The 24,886-nt window shown below is 40.0% G+C and overlaps 1 long non-coding RNA gene across 13 annotated transcripts in view; it reads left to right on the forward strand.

Moving 5' to 3' along the window:
• Positions 1 to 24,886, forward strand: part of LOC145513671 (uncharacterized) — a 793,767-nt gene that overhangs the window by 241,725 nt on the left and 527,156 nt on the right. Inside the window, exons 4-5 of one of the 13 annotated variants that reach the window (XR_014059662.1) lie at positions 4,928 to 5,588; positions 6,718 to 7,650. The exons of 11 other annotated variants lie outside the window; for them this stretch is intronic. This is a non-coding gene — a long non-coding RNA (uncharacterized LOC145513671). The remainder of the gene's footprint in view (positions 1 to 4,927; positions 5,589 to 6,717; positions 7,651 to 24,886) is intronic. One more of the 13 variants, XR_014059674.1, reaches the window with a different exon arrangement.

Raw genomic sequence — 24,886 nt, forward strand, 5'->3', positions numbered from 1 at the left:
CATAGTATTATTCACTATGTACTTATACCATGGTGACTCCTTTCCTCTTCTCATTTATTGTACAGAGAACCTTGCATTGCGAGCAGATTCTTTACCGACTGAGCTATCAGGGAAGCCCAGCTTTTAGTGACAGGTAGCAGTTATTTTCTCTATAGTCACCTTTTGGTGTGCTTGTACATGCTGTCCCCATCTGGCTGTGTCTTTCCCCCCATTACTCATAAAAGAGATATAATAGCTGTAGTTCTACTGCAGTCTGTCCATTGTTGCAGTTAACAAATGGTTTATTAGACTGTTAACCTCCATTAGCTGAAGGGTTAGGTCATTAACTGCCTCTGATTACCATTTCTCAGAGTTTATGACTTAAATAATCACTTAAATAATGACTTATTCTTTTCTCTGGATTAAAACAAAGTTTCATAAGAACTTAGAATTTAGGGATGAAATGAGTAATATTGGTTAAGAAATATCTGGAGACTTGAACCCCCTGAGTTTTGTTTTAGGGCCCTGGTGTTTGTATTAGAACCTCCAGGGAAAGATGAGTTACAGACTCCTTCCCTGCCATGGACCAGAGAAGCACCCAGTGATAGCGTGTGTTTGTCTCCTGGGGACTGGAGTAGGTAGGTGAATTAAGTGTTCTCCTCTACCTGGAAATGCCAGCAGTTTTAACATAAACTATGTAGCCTCAGTGTTTTGTGACATATTTACTGTAAGCAATTGCATGCTACCTATACTTAGTCTTCTGTAGTAAGTGGAAAACCCTTCCGAGTGAAGGTGGCTATGGCTACTAATCTCTGTCTGGTGTTGTTAATGAGTCACGATGAAAAGGACAGAGATTCCCAGGTTTGCTCAGGCCACACCAGTGCTCCTAAACCTCACCAGTTACCAGTTGTCCATGAATAAAGATTTTACAGGAACAGGAGTGGCAGGTTTGGTGTGCTTAACTCATGGACTGCCAGTTTCCCTGTTTCTAAGGTGAGGATAACAAGATCAGTATTTTTATTCCTAGATACTTTGTGGATGAAGTGAAATACGGCCTCTGAAGTATTTATGAATGGGATAAGATATTGAAATGCCACTTCTGTTTTCACATTGCTAATATGCCTGGAAAAAATTAATGTTTTGGACCAGAGAAATGAATATATTTTCATTGCATTCTCTCAATCAATAATTTAGATACTTTAAATGATACAAAACTAATAAAGCATTTTTCATTTCTAACATAGACTGCAACCAATCTTGTTTTGGTTGACTTGACTCTTGTGCAAAGGAGACTATTTATCAAAGGAAGAGCATGAACCATTTCCTATTCATCTCTGTAGCTATCTTGCCTGGTACTCTGCCTATCTTACAGAAAGAGTTGAATAAATGCTTGTAAAATTCCTTACATATAACTGGTAAAAGGTAATCTCTCTCTTTAGTATCTTTATGAAGTGGATTTTTTCTTTTATATTCTGTCCTATATTAGTTCTTTACACTTCTGTGTACTCTGCTAATCTGTAGGCTTACTTAGTGCATAGACAGTACTTGTTTCTCTTTGGGTCTGTCATGATGCCTACAGCGTGCCTTGCCTATAGCATAGCATTTCCCAGAAAACTGACATAATAGGGTATTGTGGTAGTATCCCATTGTTGCTGGAACAAATATGGCTTAAAACCACCTGCATGTATTATCTTACAGTTCTGGAAGTCAGGAGTCCAGACTCAGTCTCTCTACACTAAAGGTGCCAGGAGGACTGTTTCCTTCTGAGACTTCAGGAGAGTATTTGTTTCTTGCCTTTTTTCATTTCTAGAGGCTGCCGTTGTTCCTTGGCTTGCTGTCTCTTCCTTCATCTTTAAATCCTGCAGCATGGCACATTCAAATCTCTCTCTGCTACCACGGTAGCATTGCCCTCTGTTTCTGACTCTTCCTGCCTCCCTCAGGAGCCCTTGTGATTATAGTGGGCCTATCTAGATGATGCTGGATTATTTCTCTATCTCAGTATCCTTAACTTAATCACAATATAGGCTTCCCTGAGAGCTCAGCTGGTAAAGAATCCACCTGCAATGCAGGAGACCCTGGTTCAATTCCTGGGTCGGGAAGATCCGCTGGAGAAGGGATTGCCTACCCACTCCAGTATTCTTGGGCTTCCCTTGTGGCTCGGCTGGTAAAGAATCTGCTTCCAATGCGGGAGACCTGGGTTCGATCCCTGGGTTGGGAAGATACCCTGGAGAAAGGAAAGGTTACCTAACTCAGTAGTCTGGCCTGGAGAATTCCATGGACTGTATAATCTATGGGGTTGCAATGAGTCAGACACGACTGAGCAACTTTCACTTTCACTTTCAATCACAAAATGCAAAATGAGGTAACATACTCAAAAGATAGGGGATTAGGATGTGACTTTGGAGCATCATTATTCTGTCTATCATAGATGCCAATAGGTAGTATGAAAGGAATAAAAGGATTCCATAGTCAATAAATCTGGTAAACTTTGTGGCAAATAACAGCAAACATGAGACTTTTAATGCAGGACTTTTCCTGAGCCTTTATTTTCACTTTTTGGTAACATATCTTTTTGTTTTTTCCATGAAGAGTATTAATGGACTAGTGTTTGTGGTAAAGTCATGAGTAAAAGTGGAAAAGAAATCTGGAAACTTTGATTGGTTTCCATTACTTACAGATAGAACTTAGATGCCTGAAATAAATAATAAAGTTTCTCAAAGGACCTTACTTCTTTTGACTGTGGCTATGTCTGATGCATCAAACTTGATTCTTTACTAGATTCTCACCAAACTGCCCTTAACCAAAAAGGATGATTCCTTCCAGTTTAGGCCCTGATGTATAAGGAGTTTGAAAGTTGTCACTCCCATCCTTGCAACAAGAAAAACCTGGACAAACTGAAACATCATCTACTCTGATTGGACCCGTCGGAGAACTGAGGTTGTAGGGCAGACTACTACCCAGAATCTGTAGAGTCGGGAGCACCCAGAGACATACAGTGGCTGAGAGCTGCTTACCTGGAGCAGAAGCCACTGGGCTTGTAAACGGGTAGGAACACTAACGTGGAAATTTTGACAGATTGCTGCAGGCTGAGTGGACTAGCTTCAGAGTGAGAAACGCCTGGAGCCCAGCCTTGTGAAAGATCTGGTGACCCTGGCAGGGAGAGGGGAAAAGTAACCATTATGAAATATGCCTTGAGACTTCTTACAACATGGGTGTTTTCTCCAGGGGAAAGGGCTTTGCCAGTACAGGGTTAAGGTTAACTCTCCCTACTCCCTTGAACTGTCCTCATTCTTCTTGTCTCATCTAAGTCATGTCACGTGCACGTGTTCAGTTGTGTCTTACTCTTTGACAAGAGACTGCCCCCCCCCACACCGTCCACCGCCCCCAGCCCCAGGATCCTCTGTCCATGGTATTCTCCAGGCAAGAATACTGGAGTGGGTTGCCATTTCTTCCTCCAGGAGTCTTCCCAACCCATGGATTGAACCCACATCTCCTATGTCTCCTGCTTTGCAGGCGAATTCTTTACTGCTTGAGCCGTTGGGGAATGGGGAACAAAATACATAGTCAACAGGAGGAAAGGGCTCAAGGAAATAGATTGGGAATGTTTCAGCTGGTGAAGGGAGTAGGTATTGAGGGTGAGGGGGGGAAGTTATACCATTTGAGGAGGGAGAAACACTTAGAAGGCTTGACTCACAGGCCTGCTGAAAGATGGAGACATAATTTAAACACTGTAGACAATCGCCCTCCCTCACGTCTGACCTAACACCACACCACATACTCCATATCACAACAGTGGATTAAAGAAAGACAGAAGTCCCGAAGCCAAGAGGGGAGACAGAAACAGGGTCTCTAGAGGGGTTTGAAACCTCTGTTGCTTATAGCTACAGCAAACATGCCAACTCCTGGCCAGCTTAACATAAATCCAGACACTAACAGCCTACTTAAATCTTCAGTTCCTATTACTTGACACTACATGTCCAGCTTTCATCAAAAAATTGCAAGGTGTGCCAAAAGGCAAGAAAAATAGAGTCTGAAGAGAAAGCAATCATTGTACCAGACTCAGACATGCCCCAGATGCTGAAATTATTAGATGGAGAATTTAAAATAATAATGATTAATGTGTTAAGGGCTCTTATGGTAAAAGTAGATAGTGTGCAAAAACAGATGGGCAACATAGGCAGAGGGAGAGAAATGGTAAGAAAGAGTCGAAAGGAAATGCTAAACCTAAAATCTACTGTAACACAGATCAAGAATGATTTGACAGCCTCATCAGTATACTTGACAGTGGAGGGTAAAAATCAGTGAAATTGAAGGTAAGTCAATAGAAAACTCAAGCTGAAATGTAGAGAGAAAAAAAAAAAACCCGTGAGACAGTGTCAAAAGGTGCGACATAAGCTTAATTGAAATATTGGAAGGTGATGGAAGAGAGAACAGAGAAGTCACTTCAGTTAGTTCAGTCACTCAGTTGTGTCTGACTCTTTGTGACCCCATGGACTGCAGCACGCCAGGCTTCCCTGTCCATCACCAACTCCTGGAGCTTGCTCATACTCATGTCCATCGAGTTGGTGATGCCACCCAACCATCTCATCTTCTGTTGTCCCCTTCTCCTCCTGCCTTAATCTTTACAAAGCATCAGGGTCTTTTCCATTGAATCAGTTCTTTACATCAGGTGGCCAGAGTATTAGAGTTTCAGTTTTAGCATCAGTCCTTGCAATGAATATTCAGGACTGATCTCCTTCAGGATGGACTGGTTGAATCTCCTTGCAGTCCAAGGGACTCTCAAGAGTCTTCTCCAACACCACAGTTCAAAAGCATCAATTCTTCAGTGTTCAGCTTTCTTTATAGTCCAACTCTCACATCCCTACATTACTACTGGAAAAAGCATAGCCTTGACTAGATGGACCTTTGTTGGCAAAGTAATGTCTCTGCTCTTTAATATGCTGTCTAGGTTGGTCATAGCTTTTCTTCCAAGGAGCAAACGTCTTTTAATTGCATGGCTGCAGTCACCATCTGCAGTGATTTTGGAGTCCAACAAAAAGAGAAGAAGAAGAAAAAAAAGTAAGCCTCCCAAAAAATGAGAACAGAGAAGAAATGTTTGAAATAATAATGACTGAGAATTTCCCCAAATTAATGACAGACACCAATCACTAATCCAAGAAATTCAGAGAACACCAAAGAAAATAAAGATGAAAAAACCTACACCTAAGTATATCACATTCAAACAGCAAATAAATCAAACCCAAAAAGAAAAGCTTCAAGGAAACCAGAGGGGGAAAATCACCCTGGTTTTCAAAGAAAAAGGATAAAAATTAGAACAGACTTTTCATCAGAAACCATGCAAGAAAGAAAAGTGTAGTGAAATCTTTACAGAGTTGAAAACGACCACCATGCTAGAGCTCTGTATCTAAAAGTTTTATTCTTCAAAAGTGAAAAAGAAATAAGGACTTTCTCAGACAAACAGAAACTGAGAGACTTCATTACCATCAAACCTGCTCTGTAGGAAATGTTTAAAAAAGTTCTTCAGACAGAAGAAAAATATTAATAGTATAGGTTAGAAACTTGGATCTGCATTAGAGAAAGGAAGGACGTCAGAGCAAGAATAAATGAAGGTAAAATAAATATTTTTGCTTTTCTTATTCTTAATTCAAAAGGTAATGATTTCTTTAAAACAATAATGTAACAATCTGTTGGTTGATTATAGTGTATGGATATATGAAACAAATGACAGGAATGTTACAAAGGACGGAAGGGAAGAATTAGGGCTATTCTTTTACAAGGTTTGTGTAATGCATGTGAAACAATATTGGGTTATTGGAAGGTTGACTTAGGTTATTTAAAAATGTATATTTTTGACTCTAGGATAACCTTCAAAACTTTTTCGAAAGAAGTATAAATGATATGCTGAGAAAGGAGATAAGAATGGAATCATAGAAATGTCAAATTAAAATTTGATAAGGCAGAAAAAAATAGGGGGAAAAGGAATCAAAGGAAAAAATACAACAGATAGAAAACAGTTACAGAGATGGTTGATACTAATCCAACTAAGTAAATAATCACTTTAAATACAGGTTGTTTAATGCAACAGTTAAAAGTTTGAGATTCTCAGTGGATAAAAAAGACAACCAACCAAACTAAAGTGGGTCTCTAAGAAACATGCTTTAATGATAAAGATTAAGAGCAAAGAGATGGAGAAAGATACACCATGCTAATATGAATTTAAAAAAATGATTATTTTGATCTTTAGAATCAAGAAATCTGATATGGATTACAGTTCTATTCCTGAATGAGTGGGAGCAAGTTACTCAACCTCTCTATGCCCCATTTGTAAAATGCAGACAAAAATAGCTGTTAGAATTGTTCTTCAGTGTGTGATTAATGCATATAGCATGCTCAGCATCATATCTGGATTTATAACAATAACACAGAGTAACACCTATTTTCTCTCCGGCTTTTCGTAGTCTTCTCTCCTTAGTCTTAATCCTTCTATTTTGTAAAATTGCTGCTTTCCTCTCCTATGATTTTCTTTAAAAATTTTTATTTTCACACATGTTATATTACATTGTTTTGTCCTGGAGATGACACTATTATATAGATTGGTGATTAGATGAAACCTTATGATTTAGACGTAGTTTAGCAATAATTGATAATAATTACAGCAGTCAGTACTGAAGAATTTAAAAATTACCCAGATGGTTTCAAGCAATTCTGTAGAGATATTATTTTTTTTTCCTGTTTCAGATGAGAAAGAAGTATTTGAACAGTGTGAGTAGCTTCAAGAGGTTCTGTATTGAGTTCTGTGATTGGCACCAGCAGGAAGAGTATTTGCCAATGTAGCCTGTGAAGAATAGACAGGAAAACCGTCCTTAAAAAATGAATGACAAGGATAAAGCAGAATGATGTAGTCCTGAAATAAACCATTCTGAAGAAATGGGTGACAATTAATTCCTGATGATCAACCGTAAAGTAAATACATTGCTTTTATAGCTTAGAAAATAAAATTTAAATCTTCAAACTCCCAGTTGCCAGAATGAATAACAATAATTACAGGACGCCTGCTACATAATGGTCATTTTAATTACCATGTTTTCGCTTCTGTGATATAATTAGTTTTTTTTTTTTTTTGGAAAATTTGAAGGAGAGACTTTTCCAGCTGATTTTAGGTCTTGTATATTCAAATGAGTATAATTATACCTTCCAAGCAACAGTGTCCAGGATCCAAGGAAGTAAGGAGGATTAGACAGTGAACATCTTGTATTTTAGAAGAGACTCCAGTGACAAGCATGCCGGAGCCAACTGCAAAGGCCTTTTTTCAGCTACTGAGCCAGTGGAGGAAAATGTAAACCCTGTGCTGCTTCTGTCATTGGCAGGAGTGTCTGGCCGTGCCCTCCATGTGAGCATTACGTTTCTCTGCTCTGGTCCAGTTTAAACCCTAATATTGAACACAATGACACTCTACATAGTTACTGAACAGAAGACTATAGAGTCCTCCACCAAGATTACCCTTCACTGGCAGCTAGAGTTTTCGGTTGGTCTCAACGTCGTTCTCAACTGCAGACACAAAGAGGCACCACTGTCTCAGTCAGATCGTTGACAGGACCGTGCAGAGACGGTGACGGGGCTCGCTGAGGCAGAATGCAGCCATAAAGGAGCAGTTATAGGCCACGTGATTATGTAAGAGGCCAGTTGCACAGTATGCTGGTAAGGGGTGTCCTTTCTGATCACAGTCTGTGAGCAATCAGAGTGGGTTGCAGACTCCGAGAGGGGCTGTACTCGCCTTTTGTACTACGCACCGTGACTGAGTCGCTCTTCTGGAGCTGGGTCTAGGGCTCTGAGGTTGTGCCCCGGGGTCGCTGCTTCTCAGGGCTAATTCAGTATCGCTTAGAAAATGTTACAGCTATATATACCTTCACGGAGAAGGAAATGGCAACCTACTCCAGTGTTTTGCCTAGAGAATCCCGTGGACAGAGGAGCCTGGTGGGCTGCCGTCTATCGGGTCGCACAGAGTCGGACACGACTGAAGCGACTTAGCAGCAGCAGCAGCAGCAGCATATATCCCTTAAATTTGCTGTCTGTTAATTTGGATGAGCCTTGGTTCTGCTGTGATGGGATAGTGCAGTTAGAAGTAATTTATGGCTCCTTTCTGTACCGTTTATTGCTTTATGGCTATGGAAGGATACAGCTTCCGTTAATGGGAACCCCTCCTGCAATGAGGGATTGTATCATGCCTCAGTCGTGGCAGAACAGAGCACCTCACTCAGACCCTCCCATTATTCTTGTGGTGTCCTGGCCAGCAAAGGGCAGAGGGTTATAGGACAGATGATTAATCCTGATTCTACAATGGGGAGGGCAAGTTTCCTGACCACTGTGACATCAGGACTCTAGGAATCCAGTGCCACATGGATTGCTGTAATACCCTCTCTCTTAAGCCTTGGTCCTGTCTTTGCTTTCCGTCCCGGTTTTCTTCCTTTATGGTAGAAAATGTGCCAAAGCAGAAAGGGAGCAGCAGGGAGCATTTCTCTGTGTGTCCCTTCCTTATTTGAACCAGAAGAAAACATTTCTCAGAAGCTTCTACTAGGTTTTCCTTAGGCTGGAACTAGGTCTCACACCCACACCTATAATGATCACTTTCAAAGGGCTGTAAAGTTACTAAACCAATTGTGATTCTCCCCCTGCACAGAGTACATTGCCATTGGACAAAATTGGGGTTCTAATGGCCTGGAAGATTGAGAGGAATGGCTGACAGTCAGGAACCCAGAATTTGTGGTCATGGCTACTTGCTAACTGTGATCTCTTTGGAAAGTCTCTAAACCGCCTTTGTCCTCTGGGTCATCATGGCTTCCTGCCTGGGATTCAGGGGCATTGAGTTCTTCAGAATACTGAATGCCTTTCCCTTAGGTTTCTCTGAGCTGGAGCAAAGTTGATGTTGTACACAAAAATAGAGAGAGTGTGATGTCCTCTCTAAAGTAGCTTTGTTGTATCCTTGCCTCACAAGTTTCTCCTCACAAAGAGCCCCTCCCACAACACCTGAAGCTCCTTTCTCTATGGCAATCAGATCCAGGTCCCGGGGTGGGGGGTGAAAGGGGTGCCTATGTCTCTCCCACCGGCCTTCTCTGGCAGGAGATTGTCTGCCCATCTGAATTTCATTTCAGGTGCAGCTGTACATTATGCTACTTGGAAAATTCAGTATTTACAAACCGGCACTGAAGTTGAAGTTGCCAATTTTAACAGATCAGACTTTAGGGTTGACAAGCTAGAGGAATGTCTCCAGAATATTTGACTTGAAGAAACAAATCTTAAGTTGTTTTTTTTTTTTTGAAAACGCACATCAGCATTCCTGGGCTTCTCTGGTGGCACAGTGGTAAAGAATCCTCCTGCCAATGCAGGAGACGTGGGTTTGATCCCTGGGTCAGGAAGATCTCCTGGAGAAGAAAATGGCAACCCACTCCAGTATTCTTGCCTGGGAAATCCCATGAACGGAGGAGCCTGGTGGGATACAGCTCTGTGCTGTGTGTGCTAAGTCACTTCAGTCGTGTCTGACTCTTTGTGACCCTAAGGACTTAGCCCATCAGCTGCCTCAGTCCATGGGATTCTCCAAGCAAGAACACTGGAGTGGGTTGCCATGCCCTCCTCCAGGGGATCTTCCCAACCCAGGGATCCAACCCTTGTCTCTTACGTCTCCTGCGTTGGAAGGCGGGTTCTTTACCACTGGTGCCACCTGGGAATACATCTCATGGGGTTGCAAAGAGTCAGACACAACTTAGTGACTAAACAACAACAACAATCAGCATTCCTACAGTAGATAAGGAGGTTGGATTGTAATTAAGACAGGCCACATCAGAAACATTTGGGTCTGGAAACCAGTCAGGTCTATCAGGATGGGATACTTCTATGATGTAGGCTGTGTTTCATGTAATGAAAGGAAAATCAGGCAGAGAAAATAGAACAGTCAGTGATTCTCTTCTACTACACAGAAATGCTCAGAATCAGGGAATGCCCAGCCAGTAGGTTGTTGGGATGCCTAGAGGCAGGTGGAGGTCAAGGAAACCAAGCATACAGTAAGCAGTTAATAAATGATCAACTGCCATTACAGTTGCCACCAGTATGTTTGTTGATAGCACGGATGTGCGGATGTAGCCTTTAGTATCAAAACAGTCCTGACTGCAGTCAACCCAGCATAGACCCACTCTCCCTAATTACAGATTCTCCCAGGGCCGAGACCACTCACAGGGGTGTTGCGTTTGAGACAATATTCGATTGCTGCGTGCCGCCTCTTCTGTAGACTAAGCTGCACGAGGGCAGTGGCTGTGGCTGCTTTTGTGCAGTATAGTATTCTTAGACGTATCACAGGGCCTGGCTTAGTGAAATATTTGATGTCCAAATCTTTATGAACCTATGGACTGTAGCCCACCAGGCCCCTCTGTCCTTGGGATTTCCCAGGTAACAATACTGGAGGAGGTTGCTATCCCCTTCTCCAGGGAATCTTTCCGACCCAGGGATCGAACCCGAGTCTGTTATGTCTCCTGCATTGGCAGGCTGATTCTTTATCACTAGCGCCACCTATCACAGGGCCTGGTTTAATAAAATATTTGAAACAAATACATATATAGTAAATAAAGGAATGAATTTATGTTAGAGTTAGGACATTGGGGACTGGAAAGTAATAGGGATAGTGGAAGAACATGGTCACAGCTGAAGCTTTTATTTTATTATTATTTACCATTGCAAATGGTTTGTTTATTAAATATATGTTAGGTTTATACATTTTACCTGTGTGAAGAGAGTTTGAGGATATTGCAATCAAAGATAAATATAAGATATGAATATTAAAATAGAAATGGAAAATTCAAGCCTACAAGTATGGGGAAATGCAAATTAATATATACCTAGGCTTTCCTTGTGGCTCAGCTGGTAAAGAATCTGCCTGCAATGTGGGAGACCTGGGTTCAGTCCCTGGGTTGGGAAGATCCCCTGGAGAAGGGAAAGGCTACCCACTCCAGTATTCTGGCCTGGAGAATTCCAAGGACTGTAAAGTACATGGGATGGCAAAGAGTCGGACACGACTGAGCAACTTTCACTTTCAGGCTCCTGAAGTTACTGTACTTTTTTGTAATTAAATTTATATTTGAGTTTCCTGTTAGTCGTGGCAAAAATAGTGAAAGAAAGAAGAGGTAGAGGAGGAGGGGCGTGGAAGAAGAAGAATCTACTGTCAGGTTTTTAGGAGAGATAAATATGGATAAATCCAAAATTTAAAATCCCAGTTTGGAAGCTTTTATGAAGAACTGCATACAAGGTTAGATTGAACCGGATTGGACACAAGAGAGGTTTAAGACCAAGAACCTCAGCACCGAAAGGATCTGTGTTGGAGAGTGAAGGTAGGTGACCCCTCCTTGGGGGTAGAGACATGAAGTCAGAGAAGCGGTCTAGGCCTTCATAGTTATTGGACAGCCTCTCTCTTTTCCTGCGTAATTGGTGGTTCTTTAAATGTTGACACTTTTTCTGATTGGTACTTCCAGTACCTTGTGTGTCTTGTACGCACACATAGGTGCATTATGATGGTTGAACGAGTGAATGAATCAATAGACAAAAAGATTCCAGATTAGACACTAATCAAGACAAATGAATGGAAAGTAGGAAATTATAGATGTACAGCTATATATCCATTAGGTGAATTCTTTTGGCTCTACATCAGAAAGGGATAGGAATTCCTCGTTAATTTAGTAAATCATAGATTCAGCTGGTTTAAGTATCAAAAATGACTCTGCTTCTTACTTACTAATTGGGCCCAATTTTTTGGTTTTCCATGTACTCATATAAAAACAAAGTTTCTGAGCCTTATTTGCAGCAGACTGACCAAATGATGCAAACTGATGAGAGATAAGAGGGAATTGCTAGGTACAAATGTGTGAGTTGAAAACATACTTGACTTTGTCCTTGTTTTTTATTTTACTGTTGTAAAATTTGTTTATAATGAAATTTGCAATTTTAGTAATTTTTTTTCACTTTTTAATTGAAATATAGGTGATTTACAATATTAGTTTCATGTATACAGCATAGTGATTCAATATTTTTATAGATTATGCTCCATTTAAAGTTATAAAATAATGGCTATATTTCCCTGTGCTGTGCAGTATATCCTTATTGCTTATTTATTTTATACACAGTAGTTTGTACCTCTTAGTTCACTCAGCTGTGTTCAACTCTTTGTGACCCCATGGACTGTAGCCCACCAGGCTCCTCTGTCCATGGAATTCTCCAGGCAAGAATACTGGAAAGAGCAGCCATTCCCTTCTCCAGAGGTTCTTCCTGACCCAGGGATCGAACCCTGGTCTCCCTCATTGCAGGCAGATTCTTTACCATGTGAGCCACATCTTGTCTCCTCACTGTTCCCTTTCTCCACTGGTAAACACTAGTTTATCATCTATATCTGTGAGTCCATTTTTCTTTTGTTATATTCACTAAATTGTTTTATTTTTAGATTTCACATTTAAGTGATATCATATAGTATTTGTCTTTTTAAAATTTATTTCATTAATTTTCATTAATTGTAATACACTCCAGGTCCATCCATAGTTTCATAAATGGCAGAATCCCATTCTTTTTTATGGCTGAGTAATATTTCATTATATATATATGTGTGTGTGTGTATGTACATCCCCCATATGTTCTTTATCCATTTGTCTGCTGATGGACACTTAGGTTGTTTTTGTATCTTGACTGTTGTAAATAACGCTATTATGAACATCAGGGTGCATGTAGCTTTTTGATTCACTGTTTTTGTTTTTTCAGATATAATGTTTTTGGTTTTTTTTTCAGATATATACCCAGGAGTGGAATTGCTCACTCATATGGTAGTTCTAGCTTTAGTTTTTCAAGGAATAGCCATACTATTTTCTACAGTGGCTGCACCAATTTACATTCCCACTAATAATGTACTAGGGTTTCGTTTTCTCCACATCCGCACCAGCACTCTCACTTGTAGACTTTTTAATGATAGCCATCCTGACAGGTGTGAGGTGATATCCTGTGGTTTTGATTTGCATTTCTCTGATAATTAGTGACATCAAGCATCTTTTCACATTGCTGTTGGTAATCTGTATATCTTCTTTGGAAAAATGTTTATTTAGGTTTTATTTTCATTTTTAATTGGATATTTTAATACTGAGTTGTATAAGCTGTTTCTGTATTTTGGATATTAACCTGTTTTTGGTCATATCATTTGCAGATATTTTCACCCATTCAGTAGGCTGTCTTTTTTTTTTTGTCTGTGGTTTCTTTTTCTGAGCAGAAAGTTTTCAATAATTCAGTCACATTTGTTTGTTTTTGCTTTTGTTTCCTTTCCCTTAAGAGTCCAGATGCAAGAAAATATTGCTGCAATTTATGTCAAAGAGTGTCCTGTTCTCTTCTAGGAGTGTTATGTTATGGCTTCAGGTTTTACATTTAGGTCTTTAATCCTTTTTGAGTTTATTTTTGTATATGGTGTGAGAATGTGTTCTAATTTCATTCTTTTACATGTAGCTGTTCATCAATGTTATGTGGCAGCCTGGATGGGAGTGGGGTTTGGAGGAGAATGGGTACATGTATATGTATGGCTCAGTCACTTCATTTTTCATCTGAAACTATCACAACGTTGTTAATCGGCTATACCTCAATATAAAATAAAAAGTTCAAAGAAAAAAATTTAATGCTAGAGATGCTGTGGAGAAAAGGGAACTCTCCCTAAACTGATGGTGGGAATGTAAATTGCTACAGACACTATGGAGAACAGTATGGAGGTTCCTTAAGAAAAAAAAAAAAAAAAACTAAAAATAGAACTACTGTATGATCCAGTGGGCTTCCCTGGTAGCTCGGCTGGTACAGAATCCACCTACAATGCAGGAGACCCCAGTTTGATTCCTGGCTTGTGAAGATCCCTTGGAGAAGGGATAGACTACCCACTCCAGTATTCTGGGGCTTCCCTGGTGGCTCAGACGTTAAAGAATCTGCCTGCAATGCAGGAGACCTGAGTTTGATCCCTGAGTTGGGACGATCCCCTGGAGGAGGGCATGGAAACCCAATCCTGTGTTCTTGCCTAGAGAATCCTCATGGACAGAGGGGCCTGGCAGGCTACAGTCCATGGGGTTGCAAACAGCTGGACATGACTGAGTGACTGGAAGCACAGCAGAGTGCATATGATCCAGCAATCCAGATCCTGGACATAGATCTAGAAAAGCTGAGAGCTCTAATTTGAAAAGATAAGGGTATCTCAGTTTTCATAGCACCACTGTTTACAATAGCCAAGACATGGCAGCAACCTAAATGTCCATTGACAGATGAATGGATAAAGAAGATGTGGTATGCATATACAATGGAATATTATTTAGCCAGAAAAAAGAATGAAATGATGCCATTTGCAGCAACATGGATGGGCCTAGACATTATAAAACTGAATGAAGTAAGTCAGACAGAGAAAGGCAAATAATACATCCACTTATATGTGGAATCTTTAAAAAAAGACACAAAATAATATGTTTACAAAACAGAAGTAGACTCATAGACATAGAAAAGAAACTTATGGTTACCAAAGGGGATAAGTTAAGAATTTGGGATTAACAGATACACACTATTAAATATAAAATAGATAAACAACAAGGACCTACTTAAAACTCAAGGAGCCATAGTCAATATCTTTTAATAACCTACAATGGAAAATAATCTAAAAAAGAATCTTTTCGCTGTACACTTGAAAAATTGTAAGTCGACTATGAAAGTGTTAGTTGCTCAGTCATGTCTGACTCTTTGCAACTTCATGAACTGTAGCCTGCTGGTCGTCTTTGTCCGTCGGATTTCCCAGGCAAGAATACTGGAGTGGGTAGCATTCCCTTCTCAAGGGATCCCTGTTATGTTCCACTGATCTATGTGTCTGTTTTTTGTGCCAGTACCATGCTGTTTTGACTATGGTAGCCTTGTAGCATAGTCTAAGTTAGGGACCATAATACCTCCAGCTTTATTCTTTTTTTCACAAGATTGCTTTTGCAATTTGTGGTCTTTTGTAGTTCCATATAAATTTTAGGATTATTTGTTCTATATACTTTGGATAGTATGGACATTTTAACAATGTTAATTCTTTCAGTCCATGAACATGGGATATCTTTCAAATTTTTGGTTTCATGTTCAATTTCCTTCAGTATTCTAAAGTTTTCGGAGTACAAGCCTTTTACCCCCTTGGCTAAGTTTATTTCTAGGTATTTTATTTTATTTTTGATGTGATTTTAAATGAGGTTGTTTTCTTGCTTTCTCTTCCTGATAGTTTCTCCTCCTTCTATTCTTTAGAACTCTGCATTCAAATGGGTGTATCTTTTCTTTTCTCCTTTGCCTTTCACTTCTCTTCTTTTCTCAGCAATTTATAAGGCCTCCTCAGACAACCATTTTGCCTTTTTGCATTTCTTCTTGTTGGGGATGGTTTTGATCACTGTCTCCTGTACAATGACATGAACCTCCATCCATAGTTCTTCAGGCACTCTTGTCTATCAGATCTAATCCCTTGAATCTATTTGTCACTTCCACTGTATAATCATAAGGGATATGATTTAGGTCATACCTGAATGGTCTGGTGGTTTCCCCTACTTTCTTCAATTTTAGTCTGAATTTGGCAATAAGGAGTTCATGATCTGAGCTACAGTCAGCTCCAGGTCTTGTTGTTGCTGACTGTAAATAGCTTTTCCATCTTCGGCTGCAAAGAATATAATCAATATGATTTCGGTATTGACCATCTAGTGATGTCTATGTATAGAGTCTTTTCTTGTGTTGTTGGAAGAGGGTGTTTGCTATGACCAGTGCATTCTATTGGCAAAACTCTGTTAACCTTTGACCTGCTTCATTTTGTATTCCAAGGCCAAAGTTGCCTGTTACTCCAGTTATCTCTTGACTTCCTGCTTTTGCGTTCCAGTCCCCTATAATGAAAAGGACATCTTATTTTTGGTGTTAGTTCTAGAAGGTCTTGTAGGTCTTCATAGAACCATTCAACTTCAGCTTTTTCGGCATTAGTGGTTGGGGCATAGACTTGGATTACTGTGATATTGAATGGTTTGCTTGGAAACAGGCAGAGATCATTCTATCATTTTTGAGATTGCACCTAAGTACTTAATTTGGGGCTCTTTTGTTGACTATGAGAGCTACTCCCTATCTTCTAAGAGATTCTTGCCCACAGTTCTAGATATAATGGTCATCTGAGTTAAATTCATCCATTATGGTTCATTTTAGTTCACTGACTCCTAAAATGTCAATGTTCACTCTTGCCATCTCCTGTTTGACCGCTTCCAATTTGCCTTCTTGATTCATGGACCTAACATTCCAGGTTCCTATGCAATATTTTTCTTTACAGCATTGGACTTTACTTCATCACCAGTCATATCCACAACTTGGCATTGTTTTTGCTTTGGCTCAGCCCCTTTATTCTTTCTGGAGTTATTTCTCCACTCTTCTCCAGTAGCATATTGGGCACCTACCGACCTGGGGGTTTCATCTTTCAGTGTTAAATCTTTTTGCCTTTTCATACTCTTAATGGGGTTCTCAAGGCAAGAATACTGAAGTGGTTTGCTGTTCCCTTCTCCAGTGGACCACGTTTTGTCAGCACTCTCCTCCGTGACCCGTCTTTCTTGGGTGGCCCTACACAGCTTGGCATGTAGTTTCATTGAGTTAGAAAAGTTGTGATCTAAGTGATCAGTTTGGTTAGTTTTCTGTAATTGTGGTTTCCATTCTGTCTGCCCTCTGAGGGATAAGAATAAGAGGCTGTGGACATTTCCTGATGGGAGGGACTGGCTCTGGGGGAATCTGTGTTTTGCTCTGATGAGTGAAGCCATTCTCATTAAATCTGTAATGAGATTTTTCTGTTGATGGGTGGGGCTGTGTTCCCTTCCTGTAGTTTGGACTGAGGCCAAACTATAATAAGGGTAATGGTGGTAATGGTGACCTCCTTCAGGAGGACTTATGCCAAGACTCTTGTATTCAGTGCCCCTTTCCCCATGGCAGGCCACTGTCGACCAGTGCCTGCGGAGACTCCTGCACACTCACAGGCGAGTCTGGCTCAGTCTTGTGGGGTCACTGCTCCTTTCTTCTGAGTCCTGGCGCACATGTAGTTTTGTTTGTGCCCTCCACGAGTCTGTTTCCCCAGTCCTGTGGAAGTTCTGTCATCAAATCCCACTGGCCTTCAAAGTCAAATTGTTGGGTCATACAGAATTCTTTGTTTAACTTCTTGGGGAACCACAAACCATTTTCCATGTTAGTTGCACCATTTTACATACTCACCAGCAATGTTAGAGGGTTCCAATATTCACGTCCTTGCCAATACTTGTTATCACTTCTTTTTTGAAAACAAATTTTTATATAGCTTTAATAGTAGCATTGTGGGTTCATTTGCATTTACCTAATGATTAAAGCAAGAGAGTCCCAGAAAAACATCTATTTCTGCTTTGTTGACTATGCCAAAGCCTTTGACGACTATGCCGAAGCCTTTGACTGTGTGGATCACAATAAACTATGGAAAGTTCTGAAAGAGATGGGAATACCAGACCATCTGACCTGTCTCTTGAGAAACCTGTATGCAGGTCAGGAAGCAACAGTTAGAAGTGGACATGGAACAACAGACTGGTTCCAAATAGGAAAAGGAGTACGTCAAGGCTGTATATTGTCACCCTGCTTATTTAACTTATATGCAGAGTACATCATGAGAAACACTGGGCTGGAAGAAACACAAGCTGGAATCAAGGGAGAAATATCAATAACCTCAGATATGCAGATGACACCACCCTTATGGCAGAAAGTGAAGAAGAACTAAAGAGCCTCTTGATGAAAGTGAAAGAGGAGAGTGAAAAAGTTGGCTCAAAGCTCAACATTCAGAAAACTAAGATCATGGCATCTGGTCCCATCACTTCATGGGAAATAGATGGGGAAACAGTGGAAACAGTGTCAGACTTTAATTTTTTGGGCTGCAAAATTACTGCAGATGGTGATTGCAGCCATGAAATTAAAAGACGCTTACTCCTTGGAAGGAAGGTTATGACCAACCTAGATAGCATATTTAAAAGCAGAGACATTACTTTGCCAACAAAGGTCTGTCTAGTCAAGGCTATGGTTTTTCCAGTAGTCATGTATGGATGTGGGAGTTGGACGGTGAAGAAAGCTGAGCGCCGAAGAATTGATGCTTTTGAACTGTGGTGTTGGAGAAGACTGTTGCGAGTCCCTTGGACTGCAAGGCAATCCAACCAGTCCATCCTAAAGGAGATCAGTCTTGAGTGTTCATTGGAAGGACTGATGTTGAAGCTGAAACTCCCAATAGTTTGGCAACCTCATGTGAAGAGTTGACTCGTTTGAAAAGACCCTGATGCTAGGAAGGATTGGGGGCAGGAGGAGAAGGGGATGACAGAGGATGAGATGGCTGGATGGCATCACTGACTCGATGGACATGGGTTTGGGTAGAATCCGGGGGTTGGTGATGGACACGGAGGCCTGGCGTGCTGCAATTCATGGGGTCACAAAGAGTCGGACACGACTGAGCGACTGAACTGAACTGAATGATTAATAATGTTGAAACCTTTTCATGTGGTTATTGGTCATTTATGTGTCTACTTTACAGAAATAAATATTCAAATCCTTTGCCTTTTTTTAATTTGAGTTATTTATTTTTTTGTTTCTGTCATTTAATTGAGTTGTAGGAATGCTTTGTGTTCTGAATATTAAGCACTTATATTTTCTCCCATATCTTGAGCAAGTTTTTCACTCTGTTGATAGTGTCCTTCTATGCACAGAGTTTTAAATTTTGGTGAAGTCAGATTTATCTGTTTTTTCCCTTTGTTGTTCATGGCTTTCTGTCATATCTGAGCATACATTGCTAAACCCAAGGTCACGAATATGACAACATGCTTGACTTTTACAACTTTAATACTGCATGAATGGTTTTTGGTTTTTGGATTATCACCAAGCTTTTTTAATTTAAGTCTTAGGAATCATCATGTCATTATTAGTTATTAAGACCACAGCCATATACAGAATGAAACAAAAAAAGTGTGTTGAGGTAGAAACCAGAAGACTTGACTTCTGTCTCAGGTTCTACTGGCATGGCAGATACTTGTGCACTTTCCTATTATCCATTTTCCTTCCTTCTGTTAACAGCCTTCACTATTTGAGGCTCTGCCTCCCATGTTCTCAGTCTATGTGCCAACCGCAGAGTATGGCTCTTGTTTTAGACTTAGGCACATGATGTAGTCACACAGTAGTTTTGGCTACGGAGACATCCAGACAGTGCATTTTTTTCTGGTAATTTTTCTGTAGAAGCAGATACCCTTCCCATTGGGTTTCAAACCAAGAGAATGGGGTCTGGAGCTATTGACAGATACCTTACAGTATAAGGAGAGAATATATCTGAGAACAGAACCAACTTTGAAGATGGAGAATCAAGAACCCAGGAGAAAATTAAGTCTTACTCTTAATTGAATCAATAATTCCTCATTTTGCTTAAGGCAGTTGAGGTTGGTTATGCAGTCACTTGCAACTGGAAGAGTCTTCCTGGACACAGCTAGGAACAGAATATGGGACCTTGAGTATGTCTCTTTACATCTCTGCATCTCTGTTTGGAATCTGAGATGCATGGTTTCTATTTTGGGAACTATGAAATAAAGACATTGCAAGGTGAAGTAACTATCTTCAAAGTCGCAGTATATCCCCAGGAGTACTGAAATCTATAAGCTCATGTTTTGTATGTTTAGTTCTAGTGGATAAAATCATTGTTTTTTATTAAGCAGAAAACTGACTGATGATGTCTTGTGCAGACTTGTAAATTCCAATATTACAGCAAAGAATTCAAGACGTTAGGTAAATTACTTCCCCTGCTGAGCTGCTGATGGACAGAACAGTACAATATGTACTAGAAGGAATGCATGCACTCGCAGTTGATGTCCTGTGAGATCTGAAAATTGTACTTGACAAAGGAAATTAAACTTGGCTCAGGCAGTTCTGAGATACTGAATGAGCTCTCTCTCTGTCCCTCTCTTTCTCTCTCTCAAGATCTCAAGTTCATGAACTCATTTTCTTTGGCTCACTTTTCATCATTTCCCTAGCAGATAGGATTATTGCGTGCATCTTGGCTAAGATAAGAATGTAAGACTACCACTTTCTGTGGGGCAGTTTCCTTTTCCTGCAGGCTACACTCAACTGGCATGCACCTGCTTGGTTGAAAAGACTCCTTCTTACTCTGTAGTTTCTTAAGCTTTCTTCCTTCCTTAGGCTTTCTCCCCCGCCCCTTTCTTCCCTCCCTTTCTTCTTTATCCTTCTTGTTCTTTTTTTGTCCAATTCTTAGAGAAAAATCTTCAGGATTCCCTTCCACTCCCACCTCTCCCTGGCAAGAGAGGATTTTATCTTTTCACTGTCTTCTGGATGGCTTATGGTATTAGTAGTAGCTTTTCCTTCAGGGATAACTAAAAGAAATTACCTTAAAAGTTTTTTACAAAGCAGGTTTTTTTTTGTTGAAAACTCGATAAAAGAGAAAAATAAACTTAGATTCCCACAGAGGTAGGGTTTGAAGAGAGCAGAGAAGTCATGAAAAAATTTTAAAATCTAGCTCTGTCTCTTCATCTTACAAATGATTGTATGAAGACCAGAGCGACCTTAGGGACTGCTTAGAATTTTGTGCAGATAATTTTTGGCAGGGTTAGTCCAAAGCATATCAATGCTTTGATAGTGATACTTTGCTCTGAACAGAGCCAAAGTTCCTTCTTTATAAAGAACTCCCAATTTCTAGGTTTTAAATTAGAAGATGTCTAATTAGAATAGAGCCACAGTATTCAGAAGAATGGTGCAGATAGCCAGTTTTATGTGATATATTTTAAGCATGTAAGACTGTGTTATTTGTATAACCTTCGGCTTATTTAGTGTTCAATATTCGAATTTATTCTACTTTACTTTAAAAGTGTATTTGTATGTATACATACATAGATTCCCTGGTGGCTCAGATGGTAAGGAACCTGCCTGCAATGCAGGAGACCTGCAATGCAAAGTGACTTACATTTTCACTTTTTCACTTTATAAATTTGTTGTTATTCAGTTGCTCAGTCATGTCCCACTCTTTGCTACCCTGTGGACTGCAGCATGCCAGGCTTCTCTGTCCTTCACCAACTCCCAGAACTTGCTCAAACTCATGTCCATTGAGTCGGTGATGCCATCCAATTAGCTCATCGGCAGTTGCCCTCTTCTACTCCTGCCTTCAGTCTTTCCCAACATCAGGGTCTTTTCTAATGAGTCAGCTCTTTGAATCAGGTGGCCAAAATACCATAGCTTCAGCTTCAGCGTCAGTCCTTTCAATGAAAATTCAGGATTGATTTCCTTCAGGATTGAATGGTTTGATCTCCTTGAAGTCCAAGGGACTCTCAAGTCTTCCCCAACACCACAGTTCAAAAGCATCAATTCTTTGGCGCTCAGCCTTCTTTATGGTCCAACTCTCACATCCATACATAACTACTGGAAAAAGCGTAGCTTTGATGAGACAGACCTTTGTTGACAAAGTAATGTCTCTGCCTTTTAATATGCTGTCTAAGTTAGTCATAGCTTTTCTTCCAAGGAGCAAGCGTCTTTTAATTTCATGGCTGCAGTCACCATCTGCAGTGATTTTGGAGCCCAAGAAAATAAAGTCTGTCACTGTTTCCATTATTTCCCCACCTGTTTGCCATGAAGTGATGGGACTGGATGCTATGATCTTCGCTTTTTGAATGCTGTATTTTAAGTCAGCTTTTTCACTCTGCTCTTTCACCTTCATCAAGAGGCTTGTTAGTTCCTCTTTGCTTTCTGCCATAAGGGTGGTGTCATCTGCATATCTGAGGTTATTGATAATTCTTCCAGCAATCTTAATTCCAGATTGTGCTTCTTCCAGTCTGGCATTTTGCATGATGTACTCTGCGTATAAATTAAATAAGCAGGGTGACAATATACAGCTTTAACTTACTCCTTTCCCAATTTGGAACCAGTCCGTTGTTCCATGTCTGGTTATAACTGTTGCTTCTTGACCTGCATACAGATTTTTCAGGAGGCAGGTAAGGTGGTCTGGTATTCCTATCTCTTGTAGAATTTTCCACTGTTTGTTGTGATCCACACGGTCAAAGGCTTTGGCTTAGTCAGTAAAGCAGAAGTAGATGTTTTTCTGGAATTCTCTTGGGTTTTCTGTGATCCAACGAATGTTGGTAATTTGATCTCTGGTTCCTCTGCCACTTTATAAATAGATTTGTAATTTACTACAAATACATAATTGCTGTATCTAACCCATTCTTTTTTTCTTGTTTCTTTCTCCATTTTTCTTTCTATCAAATAATCTCTAGCTCCCAGACTTTTAGGAAATGTAGTTACTTTTATTCTCTTGCTTATGTTATATAAAAATCATCAATGCACCTATTTAGACTTTGCACACATGTACATCTCCCTAATAGCCTTTTTGGTTCTGTGTTCAAAAATAAGATCATATTAGACTCACTTTGATACATCTTGCTTTTAGCTTCCTGTTTAACTCCAGTACTTTAATGTAGGTAGGATTTATTTGATTATAAATTCAAGAAGTCTTGGATTTATTAATCTTAATCATTTTCTAGTCTCTTGCTAGTTGCCTATACTCTGTTCCATTTGCTTCCCTTAATATCCTTCACATGTCCTAGTTCAGATAGGTAGAGAAGAGCAACAATTAATAGTTGCCAGATGGATGACAGAACTCAAGTCCTCAGTGAAGACTGAAATACTGTGTATAATATCACAGGGAAATGGTGGAGTGGGTGGGGTTGGGATTTATCAAGAATTGAAGTTCAGGTTGGATATGTCTTCCAGAGCAAAGAATATTGAAGCTGGAAGACCTTGGAGCTAAACTAGTCCAGTAGTTCTCATACTTTTGAACATAAGAATCACCTGGGAAACTTGTAAAGAAAAATGTAATCCTTGGAACCTGATTCAGTAGGAGTTGATGTGACGTGGAAAATATGAATTTTTAAAAAGTGCAGCAGGTGCTACTGCATATACGATATCCTCAAAGAGATATTGAAAAACTCTTGGCAGACAAGGAAAGCGAGGTCTAGGGACTCATTGACTTGCCCAAGTTTAAACAACCATATTTAGGTAGTAGAAACGAATTTTCCTTCCTTGGTATGGAATACAGGTGACTCAGTGTATCTAAAGATGTGTCTTTATTTTTCACAATCTCTAGTAAAGGATCTAAAAATGTTCCAGCTGACTTTCTTTCCCCAAGTCTTCATTTGTAAGACAATGTTCTACCAAACAGAAAATGAGAATTTTAAAATTGGAATGATTCTTGGGAGAGAAGGACTGAATCTTATTAAACAAGTCATCTCAAAGTAATGTTACTTTTCAGGTAATCAAAGAAAAGAGATTGAGGTAATTGACTTATGTATCTATCCACAGTTGTTTGTCAAAAGAATGTTAAATCATCTCATCTCACTTCCCGCTTGGTTATTTTCACTTAGAATTTCAGGAAAATAACTCATATTTTTGAAACCGACTTTGAATCTTCTCAGTTGAAAATAACTTCATGCAGGTGGATGAAGGAATCACTTGGTGAAATGACATATGGATTAGTATTATTAAACTTTTGGGATTATGTTATGTATTCATGGCTCATTTGGAAGTATTTTTATATCCCCTTGTGCTTCAGGGGATGAAGATTATCACCCATACAAGTTTACAAAACTTTATGTTTAACATAAAATAGTTTAAGACCTCATGGGGCAATCTAGTTTACAATTAAAATGTCACAGGCAGTGAGTCCCTCATTAAAAACACAAAGTAAAACTTAACTCACACCATTAAAATACCTCATTCATTACTACAAACATGTACCATCTGGGATCGTTTCTCGTGCCTCCCAGTTTCTTATTAGCAAGGGAGAGATAGGGGTTGACTTCCTCCAGAAATCAGTGTGTCTCACATAATGCAAATGCGCACTGCTGATTTCGAGCCGTCCTTAATTAGTGATGGGAGCCTCTGACCATGTGCTCGTGTTGGAACCTGTCCTTCACCAGTGCTTTAAAAACGACTCAACTCTCAAATTCCTACTGAGGTTTACTCTTCTTAGTGATATTGCCTTTTATGACTAGAAAAGATAGAGTTTAATTTTTTTAGTTTTTTTTTTTTTTTAATTTTTGTTTTGGAGAGTAATTGCTTTACAATGTTGTATTGCCTGACAGCGATGCAAATCAGCCTTGTGTGTGTGTGTGTGCCGTGTGCTCAGTCATGTCTGACGCCTTGTGACCCTGGGGACTGTGGCCTGTTAGGCTCCTTTGTCCAGCAAATTTTTCAGACAAGAATACTAAGTGGGTTATCATTTCCTACTCCAGGGGATCTTCCTGACCCAGGGATAGAACCCAAGTCTCTTGTGTCTCCTGCATTGGCAGGTGGATTCTTTAACCACCTGGGAAGCCCATATAAGAAGGCAGTTACATTCTTGTGTTTTCCTGATTGGGTTTTGTGGTGGACCACCATCCCAAGTATGGGAGATCCTTGAAATGCCTTGTTGTTGCTTAGTCGTTAAGTCCTGTCTTACTCTTTTGTGACCCCATGGGCTGACTGTAGCCCACCAGTCTCCTCTGTCTATGGGATTTGCCAGGCAAGAATACTAGAGTGGGTTTCCATTTCCTACTGCAGGGGATCTTCCTGACCCAGGAAGCGAACCTACATCTCCTGCATTGGTAGGCGGATCCTTTACCACTGAACCACTATGGAAATCAGTTATAACTTATCAGTTATAACTTATATATATGTATATATATGGACTTCCCTGGTGGCTCAGACGATAAAGTGTCTGCCTACAATGTGGGAGACTCGGGTTCAATCCCTGGATCGGGAAGACCTCCTGATGAAGGAAATGGCAACCCACTCCAGTATTCTTGCC

Source organism: Giraffa tippelskirchi, chromosome 7 (genome assembly GCF_054371585.1).
Source record: "Giraffa tippelskirchi isolate mGirTip1 chromosome 7, T2T-mGirTip1v1.2.pri, whole genome shotgun sequence".
Classification (NCBI taxonomy): domain Eukaryota; kingdom Metazoa; phylum Chordata; class Mammalia; order Artiodactyla; family Giraffidae; genus Giraffa; species Giraffa tippelskirchi.